Source organism: Symphalangus syndactylus, chromosome 12 (genome assembly GCF_028878055.3).
Source record: "Symphalangus syndactylus isolate Jambi chromosome 12, NHGRI_mSymSyn1-v2.1_pri, whole genome shotgun sequence".
Taxonomy (NCBI): domain Eukaryota; kingdom Metazoa; phylum Chordata; class Mammalia; order Primates; family Hylobatidae; genus Symphalangus; species Symphalangus syndactylus.
In genome coordinates, this window is record NC_072441.2 from 41,987,584 (window position 1) to 42,003,344 (window position 15,761).

Here is a 15,761-nt window from a genome sequence, read left to right on the forward strand (position 1 = left end):
AAATAAGACTTTGATGTCATAGAGCTCCTGTGATGGGCAATCCACTAGGAACCTTTTGATTCAAACACCTCTAATTGTATTACTGGCTGTTTACATCATATCGTAGTTATGTGAGTGCATGTCTTATCTTTCTCTTAAATGACAAGATTCTTGAGGGCAGTTTTCTGTTTCATCTTTGTTCCCCAGCAGTTTCCTGAGCTAACAGATTTTTGGTCAATAATGAGAGGAATAGAAAGTAGCTGTATATAGCACAGAATGGATAGGGAGGAGATTCAAGCCAGGATGTCTGTTTAGAGGGCAATGATGAAGACCGAAAGTGAATGCCTACCCTGGGCCAGTGGTGGTGGAAATGGACAGGGAAAGTAGATTTCAGAGATATTACAGTGTGGGTGTTATCAAAGATTGTAATGAAGTGGAGATAGCAGGTTAAGAAAGGAAGAGAAATCAACCTAATTATGAAATGTGAAGCACAGATAGGAAATAACACTAAAAGAAATTAAGGAATGAAGAGTAGATATAAAAATGGGGAAAATAAACAAGTTTAGTTTTAGTTTCTCGACATTCCTGTTAAAGTTACAGTTCTCTACATTCCTGTTAAATCACCAAGATCAAATATAATATGCTATTAGGTGTTCAACTGATTGGTGGACACGACCTCCAGGCCTAGGTCTTGAGACAGAGTGCCTTTACTAATGCTGTCCCCCTTACTGCTGGCCAGTTCCCACAGTCAAGATGATAATAAGTTCCAGGGAGATAGTGGAGCAATGTGATGGAAAAACCTGGCTCTCTGAATGTGGGGCCAACCAAGAACCTGGATTGCTCACCTTGAATTGTTATATCAGAAGAAAATAAACTTCCATTGTCTCAGGCTACTGGATTATAATTGAGTCTTTTTTACATGGCATACCTTAACTTACACAAAAACTCTGTTCTACTTGTTTGGAGCTCTTATGATAAGCTTTAAAATGAGTCACCTCTGATCCTAGGGATGAGGAGCGTGCAGTTGCTCTCTAAACTATTTACTCGATAAACTGACATCAAGATACAGAAAAATACGGTAGATCTTAGGGGAATCAGGTTAACCATACAAGTTTGAAAGAAAGTTTTCCCAGCTCTCAGAAGCAGAAAAATCTAAACTGGTCCCAAATATAAAACTTGTTCTTAATGTATGTCACATAAGCAAGCTCCTTTTCCCCCTGCCATGGTTGCAAGGAAACCCAGCGATATATCTGTGGTGCGACACTAGCGAACATGCCAGCAAATACATAGGACCACGGATGCATGGTTTGTGAATTCATGGTCACTGGCTTTCATTGCTTTCCTCATATTTTCTCTCTGCTGATTACCTCAAGTATAAATTCTGCCATCCTAAACTGAATAGGATATTTATAAGTCACTTCAAATCATTTCTGGAATGAGATGGTACATAAAATAAAAAAATACATTTTCAAAAGGACTCCTTTTTTAAAAACTGAAGTTTCATATGCAAAAGCTATAAAACCTAGTGGGACAATGTGGGCTATATTCCAAAGGTGATTTCAAACCCACACCATTTGGATAATCGACTTTGTAGCCTGCAATTTTCTGCTTTTTCAAGGCAAGAATATATTTATTAAGCTATTTATAGATTTTAACATATAATTTACTGTTCTAAACACTCATTTCTTGATCTTTGCTCTTTACACCAGACATCCATTTAGTATAGCATATATTATTCAACTGTCACAATAAGAGAGAAAAAAATGAAAACACTGTTTTAATTTAGTACAGAATTAGGTTTTAGTAACTCCTTTTCTACTTTTTGGTTATACTATTTATATGTATAAATTAAATAAATCATTTTCATAAGAGTTTTAGAAAAATTCGAATGGGCTCTTTGTAATGGTTTCCACCTCCTACAAGTTTAATGATACCATATTGGAAGAATTATATAATCACTGAAAAGATTCCAGAAGGTAGCACAGTAGTCACACTGCACCTATTCAAAAATGATATGAAAGGTCAATTCCATTTAAGATTTCAAATATACACTCTAATTTTAAAGCTGCTGAATATCTCACATATACTCTTGAACACTTTACACGTAATAGTGGCAGTGTTAGTTTAAGAAAAATGTGTATTTAACTTTACACTAAATATATTTAATATTTAAATATATATTTTAAAAGGTTTAGGAAACTTAAGGTGACCAAAAAATGTATTTCCGATATTTCCACAATGCCCAAGATTCATGGTCTCCAAGCAGGTAGGAAGCACAGGGCTGGTCTGGCCTGCTCTCACAGCACCCTGATGTGTTTGGTTGATGATTTATTCAAACCCAGTTTCAAACCTGCCATTAGCTCCCTCATTGCTTTAATACAACCAGTCCACCATTCATAGTGTCAAGGACCGATTCATCGTGACTGGGACTTCTTAGGCCTCCAAACTTGTAGAAATGTCTTATTTTTAGTTGTTAGCCTATATCAGACTATAAACAGTATTGCTCCATTCTTTCATACTCTTCCCTTTTTGTAAAATACTTTGGAATATATCTATCCACTTTTAAAGCTAACCTATCAAAGGAAACATACTTGAATAATAAGTAAACATGGCATTTTAGAGATTTGTTTGCTTGTGCTTGACAGTGATGACCCTTAATGCCTCTCAACCAATCACGGGTGAACAGTATTAGCTTTTATAAAAGAAAAATAAATGATAGTATGTACAACTTGACAGGAATAAGTGACCAAGTGACTAAAGTCTTGATGAGGTCTTCTAAAACAGATGACGTAGAAGTGACCACTTACCTTACATTAGTCTGATAGTTATGAGTCTCTTATATTAAAAAAAAATAAAGAATTTACCGCAATGGATGAATCTTAAAAGCATAATATTTCAGAAAAAAAATCACAGAAGAATGTATAGAGCATAATTCTATTTACATAAAGTTAAAAAATGGGCATGTTAAAAAAAAAAACAAGGAATGTTTAACTAAAAATTAAAAATTCAGGTTATTGGTTACCCAAGAGGTGGGAGGCATAGAGAATGACATTTGAAGAGGCACATAAGGGACTTCCTGAATTCTGTGAAAACTGTGAAAAAACCAATCCCATAAATCAGGAAAAAAAGTCTGAGATTGGTTGGTGGATAGTGGGCAAAAGCTTGTTCCTTTATAATTATTTTGGTAAAAAAGGTTTATTAATATTTGCAGGGCAAAAAGGGTTTATGGTATAATAGCTCAGTTTGAAATGTCAGTCCTGATATTATGAAGGCTCAGAAAGTCGTCTCGAGAGAATTTCCTGATGTTTTGCCCATATCGTCAGGAATTTCGACAGAGGAATAAAATGGCACTCTATCTTCTGGATAGCTTGTTGTTTGTCTTTGGCTATCAAGCAAAAAGGGCTGCAATTCCACTCATCTGGAGAAGATTAGAATACTCCACAAAATCAGAGAAAATTGAAAATAGAATAATGGAATGCTGGCCAGTGATTTTTTCCAACTTACTTTGGAAGAGGGCATAGCCCCAACTTGTAGCACAGGAATTAATGAGCTAAATTCCCAACAGCATTAAATATTGTAAGATCAAAATATACATAAGTACTTACATTTCATGTAATGAAGCATAAAGGCCAAAGATTACATTACGTGGAAATTCTTTATTGAAAGGGGGAAAAGTCCACTTGATACACAAATAGTATTTTATTTTTGATTCTCAAAAACTTTTATAAAGTAATCATTATTCAAATAATCATAAGTGTTAAAATGCATGTACCTAAAGGCTGTCAATAAAAAGAAAGTTCCAGTTTAAATTTCAAGTTTAACATTCAGTGGTTTCAATATTTTTCAGATGTTTCTTTAAAATCACATGCACCTGCTCCAAGAAGAGGAGAAGCGGGTGTTTACTACTATAATTATCTAGGGACCATTTAACTTCAGGATGAAAATATATATATATGCACAGACATATACCAGCACACTATATATACTATACATATTGCATGTATAATATATATATTCAACTAAAAATTTGAATAAAAATATACTTCTTTTTGTTTCATTAAAATTACCCCTTAAAGAAATTTAAAATTAAAATCCTCTTTTAATCCCATGTATGTGCAATAAGCCTTGTATTACACATTATATCAACAGAACACAGATATTCCCTGAAGAATTGGCTCAGGAAAGTGCTACAACATGGCAGCCTGTCCCATCCCCCTTTGGCTTAGATTCCAATTAAGTCTAACCATGAGGGAAAGACTTTCTGCCAAAAGCGCAACAAAGGGAAAAACAATGTTAGTCTGGGCCATGGGGAAATTAAAGGCAATAATAGAGACTGCTGCTCCTAGAATTGCCCCTCTGATCTAACCTGGGAAATGCTGAAAGGGACTGGTGTGAACAAATCATGTCCTCTTTCTTTCGATTTATTGGTTTATTTCTCTACAACAAACCTTCAGTACATCAGGTTTAGAGTGAAACTGCAGCACACACAGACCAATGAAAGGACAAGGATGAGATCTCCTGGATCTTGTGTTCTTATCTTTGTGTCCCTTTTGATGGCTGTGAAATGTCACCAATCTCTTCACCTCCCAGAGCCTGGTTCACTCCTCTGAGGCCAGGATTTCACAGGAAGAGATAGGTGGACACCTGGCATGTTGTCAACTCCTTGGACCAGAATGTGGGCAGTTGGTTTGTGGGTGTTTGAATCCTGGCATAATGAATAAACAGGATACTGAGTTCTAACCCCACTTCTGCCACCATATTCAAGAATTTCAAAATGTGGTCCAGGGACCCTGGGGTCTCTGAAATCTTTTCAGGATGTCTCTAAAATCAAAACTTTTTCATAATAACACTAAGGGGTCATTTGCCTTTTTCACTCTCGTTTGCTCACAAGTACACCATGGAGTTTTCTAGTGGCTACATGACATACGATATTATAGCAGCTTAAATGCAGAAGCAAATATGGGAATCCAGCTATCTTTCATTCAACCAGCCATTAAAAAGATCAACAAAAAAAGGCAAGACAATACCAGTCTTCTCACTAATACAAACGTATTTTTCATAAAATATGTTATTTATAAGGTATTTATTACTATTATTTTTAAAGGAATGAATATTTAAAATTATTATTTAATACCTAATACAATAAACATTGATACAACTCACTTAAACTAAAGTTCACTGGGGTCCGTAGCAATTTTTAGGATTGTAAACTGATTGAGACCCAGAGTTGAGACCTGCTGGACAAGATGATTTCGGACCCTTCTCAGCATATAATTCTTTGATATCCTACGCATTATCAGATATTATCACTACAGAGAGAAACTTCATAGGATAGCTAAACTCTTCAATTTACCTTGGCTTGTATAAACACGATCTATAAATAAATAAGAATATTTTAAAAACTAAACAAAAACTGGTAATTGCCTACACAGTGAACCTGTTAGACTCCTAGTCTTCCGAATAGAGTCCACACGCAATTACTTATACCTGAATTGCTCTGTATTTTGTGATATTTCTGAAATATTTATTCTAAATTTTGTACCTAGAACTAGCACCTATCCCAAAGTCAGCCACTTGTGAAATGGCTATCAGAGAAGCTCATGCAGTGACTCTGTGGAAGAATCCTATTCAACAGGGTCATTATACACCAAACACTGAACTAGTCAATCAGATCTTCACCTTGGGGAATCTGGATGTGACACATAGAGAGGTCTATAGAGAGTAGTGGGCCACACACTTTGAAAGACACATAGGCAGTAAACCAAAGCTGTGAATTAGTAGAAGCCATAGGTAGTAGAAGCTACTATTAAAGAGAAGTCATGATATAGCAGAGAACTAGAGCAGAGAGAAAAGGCATCAGTAAATGCAGTGGGAAGAAAAGGGAAGTGAAAAATAGAGGTGGAAGCAAGGACAAATGAAAACTGCCACGCAAAAATGGGATAGTGCTGGAGCTGCTACTGGCCTGCCGGGAAGGTGTCGTGCATAAGGTATCAGGTCTCCATGAGCCCACTGTTCAATTGTCAGAGTGGGTACCTGTTCTCCTCACGTCCATGCCTCTGTACGATAGCCAAGGCAACAGAGGTTGTCTATTTCTTTATTTCCCAGGAAGTCTAACACAGCTCCACAGTGTTGGAGTGTCTATTAGGAAATTAAAATGTAAAGAAATGACCAAAGGAAGAGTAGTACATTTGTGTAAAGCAAATACATACGCAAAACCTTTAGAGAGTTATGTACATGACTCCCTATATATTTTGTATAGTGTAAACAAATGCATAATCTTTAAAGAGCTATTGTTTCCCTCATATTTAAGGACCTCAGAAAATAAAATTGCCATCTAACAGCAGGAAAGGGAAGAAACTGGCCAGCACTGAGCCAGGTGACAGCCAGTTAAAAAAGTAAAAGGTGAAAGAAGTGGGACAAAGGTAATAAAGGGCAAGTGTCATAAGAACTCATAAGAGTTCTATTCTCTGGGAACTTGCAAGAGAGATAAGCTAAGAACAGCAGCTGGGAGCAAAAATCATAATAAACTGAGATGATCAGAGGCCAAAATAGATTAAAAGAACCCAAAATTCCAAAGAACTCCTTTTGTGGTTCCCTAAGAAATAAAATACCTTAGATTTTTAGATGGCTGGTCTGACTCCATTGCTAAAGTGTATAGAAAAGTTAGGACACCACAGATTTCACTGGCTTACCATCCATTTACTAACACATTTCTTCACTTACTTGATCCTTCATTTAATATATATTTTTTGCCAGGTTCCAGGTAGGCATAAGGTTGAAGTCCCTACATAGATTACACACTCAAGTAGGAACTCGTTGGGGAATGAGGGAGATGAGAATAGACTTCCAGGCACCATTATGGCTACAAGGACAAAACAGACAGAATCCACACTTCCAAGAGCTGACAATCCAGGAAACAAGATGCTAAGTTCCCAAGGGGCCAAGCAGGTATAATCTACACCTTTACAAAGTCAGCCATGCACTCCAGCCTGGGCGACAGAGAGAGACTCCGTCTCAAAAAAAAAAAAAAAAAAAAAAAAAAAAAAAAAGTCAGCCATGAGTCTTGGTAAGGGGTAAGGATTACTTCTACCAGTAGGGAGGAGGAAAGTTTTTCATGAAGGAATGTTTTCACTGGGTCTCTAAAGGTGAGTAGTTTGCGGCAGGTGAGGAACTGTCCAGAGGGCATGTAACTGGAGGGAGAAGGGAAAAGCAAGCCACAGAGACAGGCACAAATGAGGCCTCCTTGAAGACAGCGAACAGGTGGATGGGCACAAAGTGCACTGAGTACAGAGGGAGATGAGACCAGAAATGACACATCGGGGCAGAGCATGAGGGTCCAGATGCTAAGATATGGTTTCTGCACTTACAAGATAATAGGAAATTGTAAAGGCTTCAGTGTAGAGGAACGACACAAGAATTATCACTTTAGGGGCTTACTCTGTGCTAGTATAATTTTATATAATAATCACAACTTAACAACAAAATAGATCATTTTTATTCCTATTGTACTTAGGAAAAAACTAAGGCTTATGGAGCTCAGAGAGCTTGACCAAGATCACAGAGCAAGTCACTGACCTGGATTCACAGTCAGGACAATTGAACTTAAATACTCATGGTATTAACTGCTAAAAGTGTGATATGGTTTTGTTCTGTGTCCCCACCAAATCTCATATTGAATTGTAATCCCCAGTGTTGAAGGTGGGGTCTTGGAGGAGGTGACTGGATCATGGCGGTGGGGTTCTCATCAATGGGTTAGCACCATGGCCTCAGTGCTGTTCTCCTTGCGCTAGTGAGCTCTCATGAGATCCGATTGTTTAAAAGTCTGTGGCACCTCCCGCCTCTCTTGCTCCTGCTCCAGCCGTGTAGGACTCGCCTGCTTCCCCTTTGCCTTACGCCATGATTGTAAGTTTCCTGAGGTCCCTCCAGAAGCAGAAGCTACTATGCTTCTTGTACACCTGCAGAACTGTGAGCCAATTAAACTTCTTTTCTTTATAAATTACCCAGTCTCAGGTAATAAACTAAACTCCATCCTTCTCTCTCTAATATGACCATAAAAATTCAAAAGTTTTATGAAGATTGGATTGGTCAGGAAAAAGGCAAGAGGCAGAGGGACCAGTTAGGAGGTCACCACATGTTTGCAGATGACAGAAAACAAATCTGGTGACCATGGAAAGGAAAGAAAATGGCTCATGTAACATTCATAGTGTTGCTGAGTCAGGGTAACAGCTTTTAATCATGGGAATATGCAGAGTGGGTAAGGAAGAAGGTAGCTGTTCCTTTGTGTCCACTCCTTATACCCTCAAGTCATATCCCACTTTTAAACCCTCCTCAACCTATCTACAGAACTCAGCATCTGTTAAAAGTCTCCCAAAAATTCAGGCTTATAAACACCATGAGCACATATCGGGATCCTTACTAAAGATTTTGTGAAGAAAACAGAAATGGGGATTTTCCTCACATTTACACAGTAGCCAATAGCTTCAAAATCCCCAACAAGATACTTACCTTCTCCCAATCTTCTCTCACCCACACCTACCACAAGATTTATCTCAAATCTCATTTTGCTTTTTTCTCTCTCTTTATTATCTCACATAGTACCTCTCTCACTATTCTAGAGTTTTTCCCTGAGAATTTAAAATTTATCAGACCTTTATATGTGAAGCAATACAGTCCTGGATATTACTCCAGCTTTTTCATAGCCAAATCTCTCAAGGCCATGAAACCATAAAAACCCTAGAAGAAAACCTAGGCAATACCATTCAGGACATAGGCATGGGCAAAGACTTCATGATGAAAACACCAAAAGCAATGGCAACAAAAGCCAAAATTGACAAATGGGTTCTAATTAAACTAAAGAGTTTCTGCAAAGCCAAAGGGTTCCTTCTAACAGGAACTCTCCACCCTATGAAGGAGTTCAACTGCCATCTTTTGTTTCTCAAGCAATCCTAAGAGGTGCTCACCACCCATCTCAATTAACTGTTCTAAGCATTTCTTGCAAACGTGCGTCAGTTGGGTGTCCCCAAGGGGAATCCTGCTGACAGACATTTTATTTATATAGTTGCAAAGTTACTAGTACAGGAGCACACAGGGCTTCAAGCCTGGATGACTGGGAGGATCATTGCGGCTTCATCAGAAATCCGAAAATAAAGAGCTGGAAACAGGACCAAAATCCTTGAAAGAGGTTAGGGCTGGAAACTTGAATTTGGGGTGCATTCAAGATTGAGTTGACACAGGAGGAGGGAATGAGAAAGAAAAGACAGAGAGAAGAGAAGCCTGAAGGAACTGCATAGGGAAAATGTATGATGATGAGGCAGGTGCAGGAAAAGGAATGTGTGAAGAAGACAGCAAAGCCAGAAGCATAGAATAAGAAAATGAGAAAAAAAATTATGTCCTGGAAGCCAGAGCAGGAGAGATTTCCAGGTTGCTCAGCTGCAGAGGCCAAAAATATAGAAACCATCTTTGATTCTTCTTCTTCTCTCACACCCCACATCCAATCCATCATCAAATCAGGTTGACTCACCCTTCTAAATAGCTCAGCCTGACCACCCTTCACTCTTGTCATTTCTACCAGCCCAGTCCAGGCCATCTTGCCTAAGACTGCTGCAATAATCTCTGCTTCTGCTCTGCCTTTAATGTTCTAGTGTTCGAAACCCAGCACTGCAGTCAGAGTGAGGCTTTTAAAATGTCATGCAGATCACATTAGTTCTCTGCTCAAAGACCCTTCGCATGCTCTCAAGTCTTTCAAAGCCAAAGTCCTTACAACTGATAACCACAAGTCCCATGTGATCTGGCCAGGTACCACTCTGATTTTGTCTCCTACCACTTGCCCGGCTCACTTGCTCCACTCTATCATGGCCTCCTCCTCCTCCTCCTAGAACCTATCAGGCACATTCCTGCATTTGGACCTTTACATCCGCTATCTCCTTTTCCTTGAATTCTCAAGTGAGACATCTAGGGTTCAACAAGAGGTAAGGTCATATAAGCGCCAGCCCCATAAGTCTTACAATTGATGGTGATTTGAATTAAATAATATGGTTTTTATTTATATGTCAATTCCTTGTTGTCTATACTTTTCCTGTAATGTATAAGGGCAGAAATTTTTATTTGCTTTATTCATCCATAGATTTCAAGTACCTAGGACAGTGCCTGAATATACTAGGCACTCAATAAATGTTTTTTGAATGAATAAATGAGGATGGTGTGCCCACAAATACCAAATGCTGCAGATAAGTCATATAACTCATAGATTTAAAAGGTATTTAAAAATTTGGGAATAAGATGATCATTATTTCTTTCTAAAAGCACAGGCAAGGTCATAAACCAGTGTAAATGATGAAGTGAAAGCAGGAAACCTGAGAGCCACTTTCTAGAAATTATACAGCAGTGTTTTAAAAAATAAGGTGGCAGGTATTAGTTACCTTTGCTTGGAGGTTGTCATGGAAGGAAAGTTGAGAAATAAGACCTTAGCTTGTAGGGCAGGGGCAGATAAATGGTGGGATGGGCTGCCAATGAAGGTTTATAAGGAGACAGAGAGACTCACGGTTTGCAGGCAAAAGGTACAGCTCCAGAGAGCACTGAGTTGCTGAAGATGTAAGAGACAAGTAATAATTGGCTCTGTGAGAGGAAAAGTGAAAGAGAAGAAGAAAACAAATAAGGTGGAAGAAGAAAAAAAAGACATGGAGCAGTTTAATAAAAAGAGTCACTTGAAAAGATGGTCATAACAGTCCAGTGGACAATGATACAATGCTCCTAAAATTATAATCACCTTACATATTAGATCTCACTCCTGTGATGGAGCAGAGAGAACTTCCGTTTACGGCAAGGAGGCATTTGAACCAACTAAACTGAACATCAGTTTAAAAAGGAAAAGTTCAAAGGTAAGAGGTAAAAGCAGATGAAAGTCAAATGATTAATCATCTTAAGACAACTGCAAGATGTCCAACTAGTAAAATAAACAGGCAATCCTTTTAGTTCTTCAAAAAGGGATTGCCAGCTTTTGCAGCTATCAGGATATACACTAAACATCTAAACTTGAAACTTCAGCTGGAAATTAAACCCACTACTCCATGCTGTGAATGAAGGGCTCTGATCTTAAGAAGGTTGGAAAACAGGGTGGAAAAAAGAGAGAAAGAAAGAGGCAATTTTCATTAGTGTCTGCAGTCAGCTAGAGGGATATTCAAAATCGCATTTCAGATGAAGTATGAGCATGAGCAATATATTCACCTGGTGCTCACAAATCCCAAGGAAAGTTAATTAGCCACTTGGGGATGTAGTTACAGTTTCTCTACTGTAGATGCACTGTGGGAAAAGGGCAAAAAGTTGGAAACAGTTCTTCCAGGAATGAGATTAGTTTATACATTGGTTTCAAGCCCTAGTTTTTCACATATGTGAAAAATGAAACTAGAAACATGTGCTCTGAGGTTGCACCTGATTCATTCCTTGTTTTAACTCGGACATCTAGAGTGGTGATCAGGCCTGTTGCTTTATAGGAGGATTCACTCAATCTTTCCCCAGAGGGCTTATCAAAGTCCTCATCGATATTTTCCACAAGAGGACAGTGATCCCTTTTTCCAGGATCATGAAGGATATATGTGACTTTTCCCACTTCTTCTATCTCATGTTAGATCCATCGACACATTTCGTCACTTAGTTAACTCAAACCTGCCTCAACGGAGCACATTTTATTGTTACAGCTTCCAAAAATTCTAAAGAGTAAATTTCCCTTCTATTGTACCAAAAGCCTTTAAAAAAATCAGAACAAGCCTCATATATATCCAAAGTAATCAAACTTTCTTTCCTGGTGTGCTCAAAATCTTTGTTAGCTTGTAGACATTTAAATCCTGTGCAACTGTTTTGTCTTTTAAAGCAAAACCCAGCTAGCTTACATATCATGAGCAGAAAGCACACATCCTTTTTAGAAAATCCTATTACTATATAAAGTTTCAGCTGAATAGCCACAGGTGCAAGAGGCAGCGTGTCTGAAGTTCTCACTCACATTCTCTTGTATTATTGCCTATTTCAACCAGCATGATCTATAGTGAATACATTGGGTTTTGTACTCTTTCAGAAGTTTCAGCAAGTGTCTCCATGCCTTTACCTTGGTGTTCCTGAGAGAAGGAGAGCCTCGAGGAGGGGTGGAAGAAATTGAAAAATACAAATAACAAATCAAAAATTACAATTGATTGGATAAACAATTTCCCTTCATCTGTTTCTTAATAAGTGATCGATTTTGTGATCAATATTCATTATTTCTCAGAACATACCAAACTGCTTATTGAACAAATGAATGGTTGAAACTACAATGACACAGAATCAAAAAGGTGAACCAATTTTTTTAATAACATGGGTTGAACAGACTGTCTCATCTTATCTTGTTGTTCCACATCAATGCACTTTTCTGCATAGCCCTTTGGAAAAAGGCTGAAGTTCAGGAAAACAGGAGGTAATTCATTACTCATTAAAAGAAATGGGTTATGGGAACACATGTTTATAAGTATGGTGGCTGAGTTGCAGTTTGTGTTGGACTGTCTTTTGTGTGTTCAAAATAAACCCTCCAAGCTACCAAACCAGGCTCCCCCTGAAGGCATTCCCTTTCGAAGTTAGTGTATTCCATGGATGTATAAAAAGTTGAGAAGCCCAGAGCATATTTGCTTTCTAGACATACTTTTAATTGAAATTCAGGAAGATGACTAACAGATACTTGCATCGAAATAAGTTAAATCAACTACTCATTTGTCACCATTGTCATTTTGTTTGCTCGTTCTATAACTTCCAAAGCATTTACTTGAATTCAACCAATTCTGATAAACTTACAAGCATCCAGGTTATTCTACTTTGCAGTTTCCTTCATCATCTTGAAATAATGTGGTAACTGATATATTTTTGAATGGCCATCTTCACCCTGATTTTTAGTGGCTTCAACGGTCTCATGTACATATAAAGAGGGTATGCAGAAATGCAATTGCACTGGCAGCTAGTATTACCGCTAACCTCACCAAATTGATAACACTAATCTGAGAACAAGCTCTAATATTTAGCAGAGATGGTCATCAGGATCCTGGCTGGATGATGAACACACAAAGGTGGGCTCTGGCTGTGGCTGCTGGGACTCACCTGCCCCTTCCAGCCTGTAGAGGAGTGAGGAACCACAATAGCTTGCTTACTTCCTTTTGGGCTCTCCTTTCTCATCCCCCATTGCATAGTCCCATGGTGTCTGTTACAAATGCCTAATTACCTAGCTGTACAAGAAATGCTGGATTGATCAATTATGAAAGCAACAAATGATTAACTAGTTTCTTTTTCTAAAAAACCACATCACTTACTTAAAGTCAGTCATCCAAGGCTTATCCAAACTACTTAGGAAAACCTCATTAAATCAGGCTCCCCTAATTAGAAATTAGATAATTCTGACAGGAGCAAAGCTAAAGTTTACCTTTGTACTGTCTGTAAAAAAATATTTTTGCAACGCAAAGGAATAACATAAACAAGACTTAATGATTTTCTAAATTTAAAGTTCCAGGATAGATTCAATATTCTCCTAAGTCTCTTGACAGCAAATTGTCAACCTTGAAGGTATCTTCATGCTATATGTAAACCTCCACCTACAGAAAATAAAGCTTTAATTGTAAAACATTCTTATCTATCACTAAAGAAGGTCTCAGCAAAGACTTTACTAGGTAACATAATTGGAGCCTAGTTATAATTAAAGCTATTTTAATATATGCATAAGTGTCTCACCTTATACTGCATCATCAGGATTCATACAAGTAAAATTTTCAGACAACTGGGATTTTTATTTTAAGTAGCAATACTTATTTATCTTAATTGGGCAGGTATGACACAGTGATGAAACATGGACGATCTGAGTCTACTTCTGGCTGCATCTTGGGCAACTTAATGTATTTTTGCCTCTGTTTCTTCATCTGTAAAACGGAAATAATAATGGTAACTCTTCATAATCGTTTTCTGAGGATTTGATGAGATAATACATTAAAAAGCTCTTAGATAAATGTTTCATAGTAAATGCTCAATAAGTTCAAATTACTACTATTTAATCCTTTTTGAAAGAACTTAGAAAAAACATTTTGCATAATCATCTGCTTTCTCCAACAGAGTGAAATGAGCATAATTTAACCCATTCTTATTTATTCAAAATCACCATCATGAAAATAACTGTATTATGCTTTAGGGGACCACTTTTGCTTTTATTAGGTACCATCAAATTATCATACTCATCTCTAATAGTTCTTCATCTCCTTCTTTTCATTGCTGTTCATTATCTGTTCTCAGTATGTCCCCGGTGTTTCTCATAAAATGCCTTATTGTATACCCAGTGGTCTACAATATGAGGTTCTGAGAGCAGTGCCATGTTCTCCTATGAAGTATATTATATGTACTTTTGGGAAGCTGTTTTCCACACAGCTGGGAAGATCTTTGCCATGTTTTTCTGAATTCTAGAGTATAGTCAATAGTCGAATTTGCTAAACCTCTGAGTTCTTCATAAAAACAGTGCTATCATATTTAAAAGTCCTACATATATGTTTATTTAGAGTTCCACAATCAATAATTTTCACAGAGACTGGCCATCCCCCAGTTAAGAACATTTTATAGAATTCATTTCTGTAAATCATGGGTACCTTTAAATTGATAGAAGGCCATTGTAGTCAGAGTGGCTTATTTGTATTCTGTAAAAGATGGTGACTTGATAATGTACTGTTTCTCTCCACCACCCACTTTCACCTATGAGTTACAGCAATATAAAAAGTGTACAAGTTTGGAGAGATTTGGGGGTAGAATTTTTCCCCAGTCTTCCATCATCTAGTCTGGTCTCTAAAATAAGAATCATATCAGAAAAATGAGATACGGAAAACCGTTAACAGCAAAGTCTCCAAGCATGGTGAGTGAATTCCTCTAATAAGTTTTCATCCATCAGCATCAAACTAAGCACAAATGGAGTACAGGCTTTATCTTACATGTGCCACATTGTGGTGTTTTTCATCTCATGGGGTGTAACATAAGCTGATGTGGCATTCAGGATTTACAGAATACAGATGTATTTTACTTAGCAAGAGAGAACATGTTTTCTCCAGAGAAGAATAAATAGATGTTGAAAGACACATGTGCTCTGAAACATCGTATTATACAATGTCCATGTTATTCCTCTAAATGTCAGATATAAAGGAACCATGAAGCCAGGGACAGTGGCTCACGTCTGTAATCCTGGCACTTTGGCAGGCTGAGGCGGGAGAATAGCTTAAGGCCAACAGTTCAAGACCAGCCTGGGCAACATAGTAAGACCCCATCTCTACAAAAAAATTTTAAAGTTAGCTGGGCATGGTAACACATGCCTATAGTCCCACTCCTCTGGAGGCTGAGGCTGGAAGATGGCTTGAGCCTGGGACGTTGAGGCTGCAGTGAGCCATGATTATACCATTGCACTCCAGCCTGGGCAACAGAGTAAGACTCTGTCTCTAAAAACAAAATGAAATAAAAGAAACATGATCTTATCACATTATTCAATGTTGATCACTGGTGATCGTGATCATTTGTGAATGATCATAAAGATGTCAGCCACTGGTAGTGACTCCCTGGGTCTGGTGGTAGCATTTCAGCAGAGAATGATGTGAAGGAAAATAGGAAAAAGTTGAGGGAGAAAGTGATGGCACCATCAGCCCAGAAATTAAAATAATTATGGGGATAAAGTAGAATCCACCTCTTCTGCTGCCAGGCTTAAAATAGCATAAGAGGAAGAAAGCTACCAACTCCAAGCAGCTTTCAGTGAA